We start from the raw sequence: 13,360 nt of genomic DNA on the forward strand, positions 1-13,360 counted from the left end.
GGACTCAGATTAAACCTAGAGCTTTCCTGAAAATTTGACTGCACTTAAAATGCAAAGATATGTCTGAACTGAAAAAAATCTGATGGAATGCACAACAGATTCTAAAGACAATATAAGTTCTAAAACTGTTCTAAAGCAATGGCAGCAGCATTGAAATAAACATATAAACTCCTAACCTGATCATTCAAAGAAGAGAACATTAATATGGCTGGGCAACTTTGTGGATGTGTGTTTTTTTTTTTAATTACATTACTTTATGTTTTATGGTTTCCAAATATAAGATCATTTAATGATAGTCTAGTACTTACCTAAACAAGGATGGATGATCAAGAAATGTTGGCTTTCTTTTTTGTGTTCTTTTAAAATTATTATTAAAGCTTTTTATTTTCAAAACATGCATAAACAGTATTCAACATTTATACCAGCAAAACCCTATATTCAAAAAATTTCCTCCTCCCTTCCCCAGCCCCTTCCCCTAGACAGCGAGTAATCCAATATAGGTTGAATATGTGCAATTCTTCTATACATATTTTCACAATTATTGTACTGCACAACAAAAATCAGATCAAAAAGGAAAAAAAAGAGAAAGAAAACAAAATGCAAGCAAACAACAACAAAAGAAGTGAAAATGCTATATTGTGCTCCACAATCAGTTCCCAGTCATTTCTCTGGGTTCAGATGACTCTCTTGATCATAACAACATTGGAACTAGCCTGATCATCAAATTATTGAAGTCATGTCCATCAGAATTGATCATTGTATAATATTACTGTTGCCATGTACAAAGTTCTCTAGCTTCTACTCACTTCATTTAGCATCAATTCATATAAGTCTTTCCAGGACTCTCTGAAATTGTGCTGGTGATTGTTTCTTACAGAACAATAATATTCCATGATATTCATATACCGTAACTTATTCAGTGATTCTCCAGCTAATGAACAGTCACACAATTTCCAGTTTCTTGCTTTTACAAAAAGGGCTTCTACAAACATTTTTGCACATGTGAGTCCTTTTCCTTCCTTTATGATCTCTTCAAGATGCAGCTCTAATAGAGACACTGCTGAATCAAAGGATCTGCAGTTTGGTAGCCATTTTGGCAAGTTCCAAGTTGCTCTTGAGAATGGTTAAATCAGTTCATAACTCCACCAACAAAGTAGTAGTGTCCCAATTTTCCTATATCCCCTCCAACATTTTTCATGATCTTTTCTTGTCATCTTAGCCAATCTGAGAGGTGTATACTGGTATACCAAAGTTGTCTTAATTTGCATTTCTTTGACAATTTGTGATTTAGAGTATCTTTTCATATGACTAGAAATTGTTTCAATTTCTTCATTTGAAAATTGTCCATTTGTATCCTTTGACAATTTATCAATTAGAGAATGGCTTAGATTCTTTTAATTTGAGTAGAATTTCTATATATTTTAGAAATGGGGCATTTATCAAAACCCTTGAATGTAAATTTTTTCCCCAGTTTACTTCTTCCCTTCTAATCTTGTCTGCATTGGTTTTGTTTGTATAAATTTTTTTAACTAAATATAATCAAAATTATCCATTTTGTATTCCACAATGTACTTCAGTTCTTTTCTGGCCATAAATTCCTTCCTTCTCCATACATCTGGTAGACAGACTATCCTTTGTTCTTCTAATTTCCTTTTAGTATCACTCTATATAGCTAAATCATGAACTTATTTAGAACTTATCTTGGTATAGTATGTTAGGTGTGAGTCAATACTTAGTTTCAGCCATACTAATTTCCCAATTTCCCAGGAATTTTTGTAAACTAGTAAGTCTTTATCCCAGAAGCTGGGGTCTTTTGGTTGATCATACATAAGTTACTATACTCATTGATTATTGTATCTTGTGAACCTAAACTATTCCAGTGATCAACTATTCTATTTCTTAGCCAGTACCAAATAGTTTTGATGAACAGTGCTTTATATCATAGTTTTAGGTTTGGCACAGCTAGGCCACCTTCATTTGAATTATTTTTCATTAATTTGCTTGAAACTCTTGACTTTTTGTTCTTCCAGGTGAACTTTATTATTTTTTTTCTAGCTGTGTAAAATAATTTCTTTTTTATTATAGCTTTTTATTTACAAGATATATGCATAGGTAATTTTTCAGCATTAACAGTTGCAAATCCTTTTGTTCCAACTTTTTCCCTCCTTCCCCCTAACACTTCCCCCAGATGGCAGGTTGACCAATATATGTTAAATATGTTAAAGTATAAGTTAAATACAATATATGTATACATGTCCAAACAATTATTTTGCTGTACAAAAAGAGTTGGACTTTGAAATAGTATACAATTAGCCTGTGAAGGAAATCAAAAATGCAGACAGACAAAATAGAGGGATGGGAATTCTATGTAATGGTTCATAGTCATCTCCCAGAGTTCTTTCCCTGGGTGTAGCTGGGTCAGTTCATTTCTGTAAAATAATTTCTTGGGAGTTTGATTAGTATGGCACTGGATAAGTAGATTAATTTAAGTAGTTTTGTCATTTTTATTATATTAGCTTGGCTCACCCAGGGGCACTTGATATTTTTCCAGTTGATTAGCTCTGACTTTATTTGTGTTTAAAGTGTTTTGTAATTATGCTCATATAGTTCTTGACTTCATCTTGACAGGTAGAATCCCAAATATTTTATAGTATCTACTCTTGTTTTGAATGGAATTTTTCTTTGTATCTCTTGCTGCTGGACTTTGTTGGCAATATATAAAAATGCTAATGATTTATGTGGATTTATTTAGTATCCTGCAACTCTGCTAAATTTGTGAATTGTTTTTAGTAGTTTTTTGGTTGATTCTCTAGGATGCTCTAAATATGCTATCATACCACCTCCAAAGAGTAATCATTTGGTTTTCTCATTACTTATTCTAATTATTTTGATTGATTTTTCTTCTCTTATTGCCAAAGCTAATATTTCTAATGCAATATTGAAAGTAATGATGATAATGGGAAACATTATATCAACCTTGGTCTTACTGGGAATGGTTTTAGTTTATTCCCGTTACATATGATTCTTGCTGATGCTTTTAAACAGATGCTATTGATAATTTTAAGGAAAAACCCATTGGTTTCTATACTCTCTAGTGTTTTAAATAGGAATGGGTGATGGATTTTGTCAAATGCTTTTTTTGCATCTATTGAGATCACCCTATGATTTTTGTTAGTTTGGTTACTGATAATGATGCTAAGAGTTTTTGTAATGTTTAACCAGCCCTGCATTCCTGATATAAATGCTACTTGGTCATGGTGTATTATCCTGGGCTTACCTTGCTGTAATCTCTTTGCTAATATTTTATTTAAGATTTTTGTATTAATATTTATTAGGGAAAATAGTCAATTATTTTATTTTTCTGTTTTGACCTTATGTGGTTTAGGTATCAGTACCATATCTGTGTCATAAAAGGAATTTGGTAGGACTCCTTTCCCTATTTTTCCAAATAGTTTGCATAATATTGGAATTAATTGCTCTTTAAATGTTAAGTAGAATTCACATGGAAATCCATCTGGCTACGGAGAATTTTTCTTAGGCATTTGATTAATAGTTTCTTTTCATTATTTGTCTAAAATGGGACTATTTAACTAATTTATTTATTCTTTTATTAACCTGGACAATCTATAGTTCAGTAAATATTCCTCCATTTCATTTAGATGATCAGACTTATTGACATAAAGTTGAGCAAAATAAATCTTAATTATTGGTTTAATTTCCTCTTCATTGCTGAAAAGTTCTTGCTTTTCATTTTCAATACTAACCATTTGATTTTCTTATTTTGTTTTTCTAATTAAATTAGCTAAACATTTATCTATTTTGTAGGTTTTTTCCATAAAACAACTCTTAGTTTTATTAATTCAATAGTTTTCTTACTTTCAATTTTATCAATCTCCCCTTTTATTTTCAGAATTTCAAATTTGGTATTTAATTGGGGGTTTTTAATTTTTTTCCTAGATTTTTTTGTTGCAAGTTCAATTCATTGATCTTTTTCTATTTTATTCAAGTAGCATCTACAGATATTAAATTTCCTGTTATAACTTTTTTGGCCACATCTTGTAAATTTTGGTAAGTTTTCTCATTATTACCATTCTCTTGGATAAAATTTTCTATTGTGTCTATGATTTGTCCTTTCTTGTACTTGTTCTTTACGATTAGATTATTTAGTTTCAAATTAACTTTTGGCCTATTTTCTCCTTGCCTTTTATTGCATGTAATTTTTATTGCATTGTGATCTGAAAAAAAATGCATTTACTATTTCTGCCTTTCTTCATTTAATTTTAAGGTTTTTGTGCCCTAACATATGATCAGTTTTTGTGTAGGTTCCATGTACCACCAAGAAAAGAAAAATTATATTTATTTTTCTCTCCATTCAATTTTCTCCAAAGGTCTATTCTACCTAACTTTTCTAAAATTCTATTTATCTCCTTAACTTCTGTCTTATTTATTTGATATTTTGATTTATATAGTTCTGAGAAAGCAAGATTGAGATCCCCCCTAGTACAGTTTTGCTTTCTAATTCTTCTTGCAGATCTTTCAACTTCTCTTCTAGGAATTTGGATGCTCTGTCACTTAGTGGATATATGTTTTCTATTGATATTACTTCATTATCTAGGTTATCCTTTAACAATATGTAGTTTCCTTCTTTATCTCTTTTAATTTGATCTATTTTTTGCTTTTGGTTGATCTGAGATCAGGATTGCTTTCCCTGTTTTTTTTGTTTGTTTGTTTGTTTTTGTTGTTTTACTTCAGTTGGAACATAATAGATTCTGTTGCAAACTTTTACTTTTTCTCTGTATCACTCTGTTTTAAATGTGTTTCTTGTAAACAACATATTGTATGCTTCTGCATTTTATTCCAGTCTGCTATCTGCTTCCATTTTATGGAAGAGTTTATCCCATTCACATTAAAAGTTAAAATTACAAACTCTGTATTTCCTGCCATCTTATTTTCTTGAAATTAGACTTTTCTTTTTCCTTTCCTCTTTGCCTCCTTCCCAGAATTTTGCTTCTGATCACCACCTCTCTCAAATAGTCTTCTCCTTTTATGACTCCTCCCCCTTTATTATACCTGTCTCCTTCTACTTTTGTTCTCCCCTCTATTAGCTTCTCCCTTTCCTTTCTCTTTCCCCCTCCTACTTCCCTAAAGGATAAGACAATTTACTCTGTGAAGCTAAATATGACTGATATTCTCTCTTTGAGGCAAATCTGAATGGGAATAAAATTGACATAATGCTCATCCCCCTCCCTTCTTTACCCCAATTGGAATAGGTCTTTTTTGCCTTTTTATTAGATGTAATTTACTCCATTTTATTTCCATTTTTTTCTTCTTCCAGTACAATCCCCTTTTGACTTCTAGTTTTTTTTAATATCATAACAATAAAATCAAATTATACCTCACCCTCTAAATATATCATAACATAGATAAAGCTCTAAAGACTTAGATATATCATTTTATATAAGGATGTAAACTTTTCAACTTTTTTTTTTTTTACTTTTTAACCTTTATATACTAAAGGCAAATCATCTCCACCATCAAATGATTTGCCTTTAGTGTTCTCAGGATTTGAGGTCTATTCTTCTCTGTCTCCATAAAAGCTATCTATGGTCAGAGTTCTTTTGTGCTTAAAGTTCTGCTCTTAGGGAAAAGGGGAGATTGTCCCAAGCTTCCTCTAAAGGTGACAGCAGCTTTACAGTGTCCTGGGATGATGCTGATGACTAACTTCTGGTGCTTGTTGGGCATTGATAAGTCCTGAGTTATTCTGGGCTTCAAAGTCTTTTATATTTCCATTGGATGTCTTAAAGCTAATCTGCTGATCCATTGACTGCTAAACTAAGAAAGAATAGCCAGTGCTGCTAAATTTTGGCAAAGATTCCCCTGAATGTACACCATAGCATCCTGCGTTGTACCTGCACTTGGCTGCTTCCCTTTCATGATGCCTGATTGAAAGAGATCTTTTCTAAAGTTCTTCCAAAATATCTTCTACTGGAAATTTGTTACACGACAAATATTTATGGGTTCTGTCCTCCAAAACCACTTCAGAGGCTTGATGTGGTATTGATCTGAGGAATGCCAGAAAGGGCTCAGAAAAAGACCTGTCTACTCTCTGCCATCTTGGTTCTTTCCCCCAACTGTTGGCTTTTAATTCTATGTTACTCTAAATTATATTTGGACGGGGAGAAAAAATGTAGAGCATGGAAGAAAGTGTATCAGTTGAACCTCACATTGCCTTCTTAGTAATACTCTTCTATTTCCTCATTTTAAATATTAATATTCATAAAAGCATTCTCACACAAACAGCAGACTATATATGAAACTGTGAAACTCCATTTCACCAATTTATTTTTTAAAAAATAATTAACTAAATCTAATAAATTCATTTACAGAAACTACAATAGTCCTCTTTGTTTTCTTTTTTAGCATTACTATTAATAACAGCTGCCACTATCCACACAATTAGCTGAGTATAAGTGTGGGAATTTTATATAGCATAAACAAGGACAAATGTAATGAAGTTGCCTGTAGTATATGAAAAAAATCAGGAAATTGAAGGCAGTAAAGGAACAAGTCCATCATTACAGAAGCACATGAGCAAAATTGAAGATGAATTATGATGTGATAAAAGAAAGTAATTATTATATTTTAAATCACTGTTGATCAGAGAAATAAAAATTAAGATAACTCTGAAGTACTACACACATCTCAAATTGGCTAAGATGACAGGAAAAGATAATGATGAATGTTGGAGGGGATGTAGGAAAACTAAAACACTACTTTGATCTGATTTTTCTTGTGCACCCTGATAATTGTAAAAATATGTATAGAACAATTGCATGTTTAACATAAATTGGATTACTTGCCATCTGGGGAGGGGATGGAGGAAAGGAAAGGAAGAAAAAATTTTCAGTCCAAGATCCTGCAAGGGTGAATGTTGAAAGTTATCCATGCCTGTATTTTGAAAATATATGTATATGTATACATAAAGATATTATTAAAATTTATGTTCTTTGTGTCAGGAGGAAATGAGGAATACCTGACGATGCTGGGTAGACTCTTGTAGAAAATATATGAAGGAAGTGTTCAAAAGTGACTTCCTCCAATATATTTATATTGGGTCAAAAGGGGCCCAAGACAGGCAGGTATAAATTAGTTGAGATCTGTAATTGCACTGCATTAATAAAAATAATGTATTCATTGAAGAATTTGGGGAAGCTAGATGGTTCAATCAACAGAGCATGGAATCTGGAGACAGGAAGACCTGAGCTTAAATCTAGCCTCAGACACTAGCTATGTGACCCTGGGCAAGTAAATTAATCTCTGTTTGCCTTAATCCACTAGAGAAGGAAATGAAAAACCATTACAGTTTATTTGCCAAGAAAATCTCATGGACATTATGATCCATGGGATTATGAAATGTATTATGAAATTTCAGATATAACTGAGTGACTAAACAACAAAAATTCATTGAAGCACAATGATTTAAAACACAAAAGGGATACTGTCATATACTCATTATTTCTTCTGCTTTTAGAGAAATATCTACAGTTGAATTATGAAAAATTTGCACATAATTAAAATATAATCTCATTTGACTTTCTTATAGCTCTGCATGGGAATATAGATATCTTCAAACTTTTCAAACATTTCAAACTGGGTATCCTGTCTCAGTCTGAGATGTCTGAAAGTCACTTGGATATATGAGAATTGAAGGTTGGCAGAGAGATTGGGAAGAAAGGAAATTTGAAAATCATCATAGAAATGGCAATTAAATCCATGGGAGTTGATGAGATCATCATTTGAAATATTAGAAAGGAAGAAGAGAAATGGGCCAAGGACAGAACCCTGAGAGATCCCTATACTTAGAGGAGTTTGAATAAGTTAGTACAATTAACTTAGAGTGTTTTTGCCTGCATCTGTCCACTAATTTCATCACAGCATAATACTGTAAGACTGATATATTCTATGTGTGGGCTATAGAGGAACATAACAAGCTATGAAGCAAGATTTACACAAAGACCCAAGAACATCTCTTTTCATAACAATGATAAAAGCAGTAAAGATCTAGGATGAAAAAGAATAGCTATACTGGTACTTCTAGATTTAGCTGGTCTCTGCTCTTACTCCTCTCATGTTCACCACATGCTTGTTTGCAAAACTGTATATAAATCTGTTTGAGCTGAGCTGCACTAACACTTTTTCCATTATCTGACTTTCCTAAAAATTCTGTCCTTATGCAATTATCTACCGTCTATTTCAGTAGTTCAATGTAGCAAGTATAGCAGAAGATAATACTAGGGGAAACCCCCAAGTATTAACTGTCCCTAAATCCCATAATTTTCCCATTCTTCCTATCATACTGGCACTTAGAAGCTTTTTAAGTTATGATCATCATCCATTAAACTCTTAATCTTTTCTCAACATAATGGGGAAGCTTTCTGAAAATTCTTATCTCTGCTATAAAACTTTCCTATTAAATCTCTTTAGTTTTACCAGAGAATTCTTGATTTTCTCAATAAATGTGTTTCCTTTTAGATTGCAAGTTTCTTAAGGTCAGAAACTATATTACTGTTATGTTTGTATTTGCTCTGCTCTCCAACCACCACTCTACTACAGTGCTATATACAGTAACATACACAAGACATTTGACATTCATGGAAGGCATTTAAACATATATTTGTTTAATTTTATGTAATAATAATAAGAAGAAAAAGAAGAACATATATTTCAAAGCCATAAAGTTGCTTATGAATTATTAGTGGAAAATAATTTAAAAGATGCACAATTTATGAAGAGATATTCTCTTTTCTATGTTGTTGGATTGGTTTGTTTTTCCTATAAAATGACTGACTTGGATTATGTGACCTCTAGGGTCATTTCTACTCCTAATCTTTGAAAATTTTGTGAGCTGATAAGTCTATCTATGTGACTTGACAAAGTATATAATATCATGTAAATGAGAAATGGCCTGTATATCTGCAGCCTGAAAGAAATCAGCATGGGTCTAATGAGAATAAGGAAGCCAAATAATAAGAAATACATGCTCTTTGCTTCTCTTTTTATATTCATTATTCGCAGAAAGTTGTTTCTGGGAGAATGTTTGCTCCAGGGAGGTGATTGGGTCCTCAACTTTGTGCAGGTTTCCTCAAACAGTGACTGATAAGTCTTTTCAGACAATTCTTTTTTTATGTTATTTATTTATGTATTTATGTATTTTTTTATTTAATAGCCTTTTATTTACAGGTTATATGCATGGGTAACTTTACAGCATTAACAATTGCCAAACCTCCTGTTCCAGTTTTTTACCTCTTACCCCCCTCCCCCTCCCCCATATGGCAGGATGACCAGTAGATGTTAAATATATTAAAATATAAATTAGATACACAATAAGTATACATGACCAAACCATTATTTTGCTGTACAAAAAGAATCAGACTCTGAAATATTGTACAATTAGCTTGTGAAGGAAATCAAAAATGGAGGTGGGCATAAATATAGGGATTGGGAGTTCAATGTAATGGTTTTTAGTCAGACAATTCTTAAAGGGAGTGAAGGGCATCAGAGTCACTAACTTCTATCCGGTGGTGGCAGCTGGAGCCAGCAGAAGCTTAAAAGAAAGTGTGTGGATCAATAACACCTGCTGGAAATGCCTTGAGGTCAAGCAGGAGAGAGAGAGAGAGAGAGAGAGAGAGAGAGAGAGAGAGAGAGAGAGAGAAAGAAGAAGAAGAAGAAGAAGAGGAGGAGGAGGAGGAGGAGGAGGAGGAGGGAGGAGGGGAGGAAGAGGGGAGGAGGGGAGGTGGAGGGAGGGAGGGAAGGAGGAAAGGAAGGAAGGAAGGAAGGAAGGAAGGAAGGAAGGAAGGAAGGAAGGAAGGAAGGAAGGAAGGGAGGGAGAGAGGGAGGAGGGAAGGAAGGAGGGAGGGAGGGAGAAAGAGAGAAAAAAAAGAAACAAAAGAAAAAAAAAAAAAGAAATCTGATCACCAAAACAAGAAAGAAAAATAAATGTATTTCTTGTGTAAGTTTAGCCAAAGCATTCAAGTCTGGGCCAGAATTGTGCTACCCTCCCCCATATATATCACAGTCATTGTTTAGGATATGAAATGTTTTTATTTTCAGCTTTTTATCAACATCTATTGCTGCTAGTGACAAGCAATAATAGAAGACAGCTACATCATTTTGATTAATTATTTTGATAGAAGTTGACATTATGATACAAACTATAAATTGTTTAACTAACATACCAGTATGATAATTTGACATAACAAAATTTGAGCAATTGCTCTAGGGTTTTTTGTTTGTTTTACACCCAATATCATATATTTGAGATCAAAACATAAATAAGTTCATTCCTGTTGTGAAGTGTCCTGACTGAGGTTTGCCCAGGAATAGTTGCTCTGCACAGAAGGTGCAGAATGGGACCCTGGGGAAAAGAACCATTTGCCATTTTTAGTTATATCTCTGGTTCCCTTGTTCTAATATATATTCTTTTTTTACTAAAGAATGTATAATTGCTTTCAATCTCCAAATAGTTTGCTTTGGTCATCAACATATCAACAAAATCTTACAGATTTTATCCTTCATGATATGGTGCAAAAAGTATATCTAAATGTGAAAAAATTCCTGAATTTTTGCAGATTTAACTTCAATGAGTTATTTATTGTTTTCTCATTATGAGAACTGGAGATACATAGTGTTTACAAAAGGAAAAAAAAAACTTTCCTGCCACTCCACCTCCAAAATAATATCCATACATAAGTATTATTTAAATGTTTGAAAAGAAATTAGATTAGTTTTCTAGTCAGAAAAAAAGAGACATGTAGACAGAGAATTTTGTAATTTTGGAAAAAGTCAAATTTAACTCAAGTTTACCCATGTAACTCAAATGAAAACATGACAGGTTATGTAGAACCAGAGAAAGTGATCTAAGTCTGCTTAAATCATAACAAGTCAGGAAAAAATTGGTGCACCCCAAATAGCATTCATCAAATATACTGTGGTCTCCCAAACAGAAATCTCATCATTAAGAAGAAGTGGGGAATAGGACATCTATTTTTATCTGAGTGAAGGTACCCTGAAGCTATTTGTAAGCTTAAAAGACACACTGCAATTTTAGGAGTAGGTATTATGGTCATGGATAATTGAATGGGTTCTGTCCATGCAGCTATATGAGCCTGCTTACCAAGGGAGAATTTAATTTTTGTCTGGAATCAATTAAAGAAGCTATTAGCAGCTCAGCATATAGAACATATCTATTACTTGTTAACAGAGAAACAGGACAATGAAAGGAATTTACAATGAGCAGTAATAGAAAGTCATGGAAAAGCTACTTGGAATTTCGTCAAAATAGGAAATAAGCTGATCACAAGAAATTTATCTTTTTTTCTATTTTTTAAGTCTGTTATATTGAGAATTAGTAGGGAGCAGTGACTTTTTAAGTTATGATCATCATCCATTAAACTCTTAATCTTTTCTCAACATAATGGGGAAGCTTTCTGAAAATTCTTATCTCTGCTATAAAACTTTCCTATTAAATCTCTTTAGTTTTACCAGAGAATTCTTGATTTTCTCAATAAATGTGTTTCTTTTTACATTGCAAGTTTCTGAGCCGTCATGAAGTAAGTACTCTTTATTGGGGACCTGAATTTATGGTCACACTTTTCTCTGAATATGCTCTCCACAACACAACAATTTTCATTGTTGTTTTGTCCCACATGAAAATATTTCAAATTATAGATTTGAAGGTAGATTGTGGATGAAAAGAGCACTTGCCTATGCAAAAGTAGTTTCCTAGGAAAGATTTTGGCAAATAATAAAAGTACCACAGACATAGAGAATGTTGTTCTGATTTAAAAAAAAAAAAGAAAGAAAGAAATGAAAGTGAACTTTGACATTCTTGTATAATAAATTTAAATTTAATTCCTATCAAATTTTGATTAAAGGGATGGTTAATAAACCTTTAGAAAAGGAAACAGTGGTCATAAAAAGAGAGCCAATTTTTAATCAAATTATATCACATTTACTTCTTTTCTTTATATGATAAAATTACTGGATTTCTAGGTCAGGAGAATGCAATATAGTTTATGCAATATTTTAATTGCTAATTTTTTCATGCTATATTATGGACAAAATCAAGTAAATTTAGCTAAGATATCATGTAATTGTATAAGTGAAGAAATGGTTGAATGACCAGACTCAAAAACGTTATTATAGAGGTCAGATGTCACATTGATTCAATTCAATTCTGCTTCTTACAATCTCTGTGGCCTTGGGCAAGTCATTTATTCTCTCTCTGAGCCTTAGTTTGTTTATTCACAAAATGAACTAAATTGGAGCAGATTTTCTCTTAGATCATTTAAGGGAAAAAGTCAAGCAATCTTCTGGAGAAAACAATTCATGCATATTAAACAGATATGTAAAGATAGATATAGAAATGATAAAAATCTACATATATGTGGGATATAGATAGAGACAGAGACAGAGACATGAAAGATACAGAGATACAGAGAGACAGAGAAAGATAAACAACACAATGGATCACAGATTAAGAGTTAGAATAAATCTCAGAGACTATCATGTAAACTTTTTATTTTATTAATGAGGAAATTGATGGACAGACAAATTAAGGGACTTGCCCAAGATCACAGGAAATATACCATCCAAGATTCAAATGCAGATTTTCTGACTCTATTGCCAGTGTTCTTCATGTTGTACCATAGTATAGGCAAAATAAATACAAGCTAATTTTGATGTAGGCCATTACTTAGAGAAAACAAGAAAAGCCTTTTGAAGAAGGAAGAATTTAACCTGAGCCATAGAAGGGATTAAGCAAAGTGGTAGAGTGAGGAAAGAAAACATCCCATATATAAGAATCAGTTTGTGTTCCATTATAGAGAAAAAAATTGAATAGCATGTACAGGAAACAATAAGAACAATTTTATTGGAACACAGTTTGTCAGGGGGAGTGATGTTTATAAACCTTGGAAAGATAGGTCAAAAGCACATTGTGAAAGATATTTTAATTCCAAACAGAGTAGTCTTTATTTTATGCTAGAGGCAATAGGAAGATGTTGAATAATCTCAAGCAGGAGAATGATGTGTTCACATCTGTGTATTTTTGCATATCAATTTGGAAGATGGATTGGACAGAGGAGATGCAGGGAGATCATTTAGGGAGTAATTGGAAAAATCTAGGTAAGAAGTAATGAGATTGTGAATTATGGTGAATTTGTTGTGGGGAGAGATGGGAATGTATAGTAGAATCAAAATACTTAAGGCTTGAAAACTAATGGGTACAAAATGTTAGTGAAGACTTGAAGGATGATTCCTATATTATGAATCTAGGTACTTTTCTCAACAGAAATAGAGC

Source organism: Sarcophilus harrisii, chromosome 3, assembly GCF_902635505.1.
Source record: "Sarcophilus harrisii chromosome 3, mSarHar1.11, whole genome shotgun sequence".
NCBI classification, from domain to species: Eukaryota; Metazoa; Chordata; class Mammalia; order Dasyuromorphia; family Dasyuridae; genus Sarcophilus; species Sarcophilus harrisii.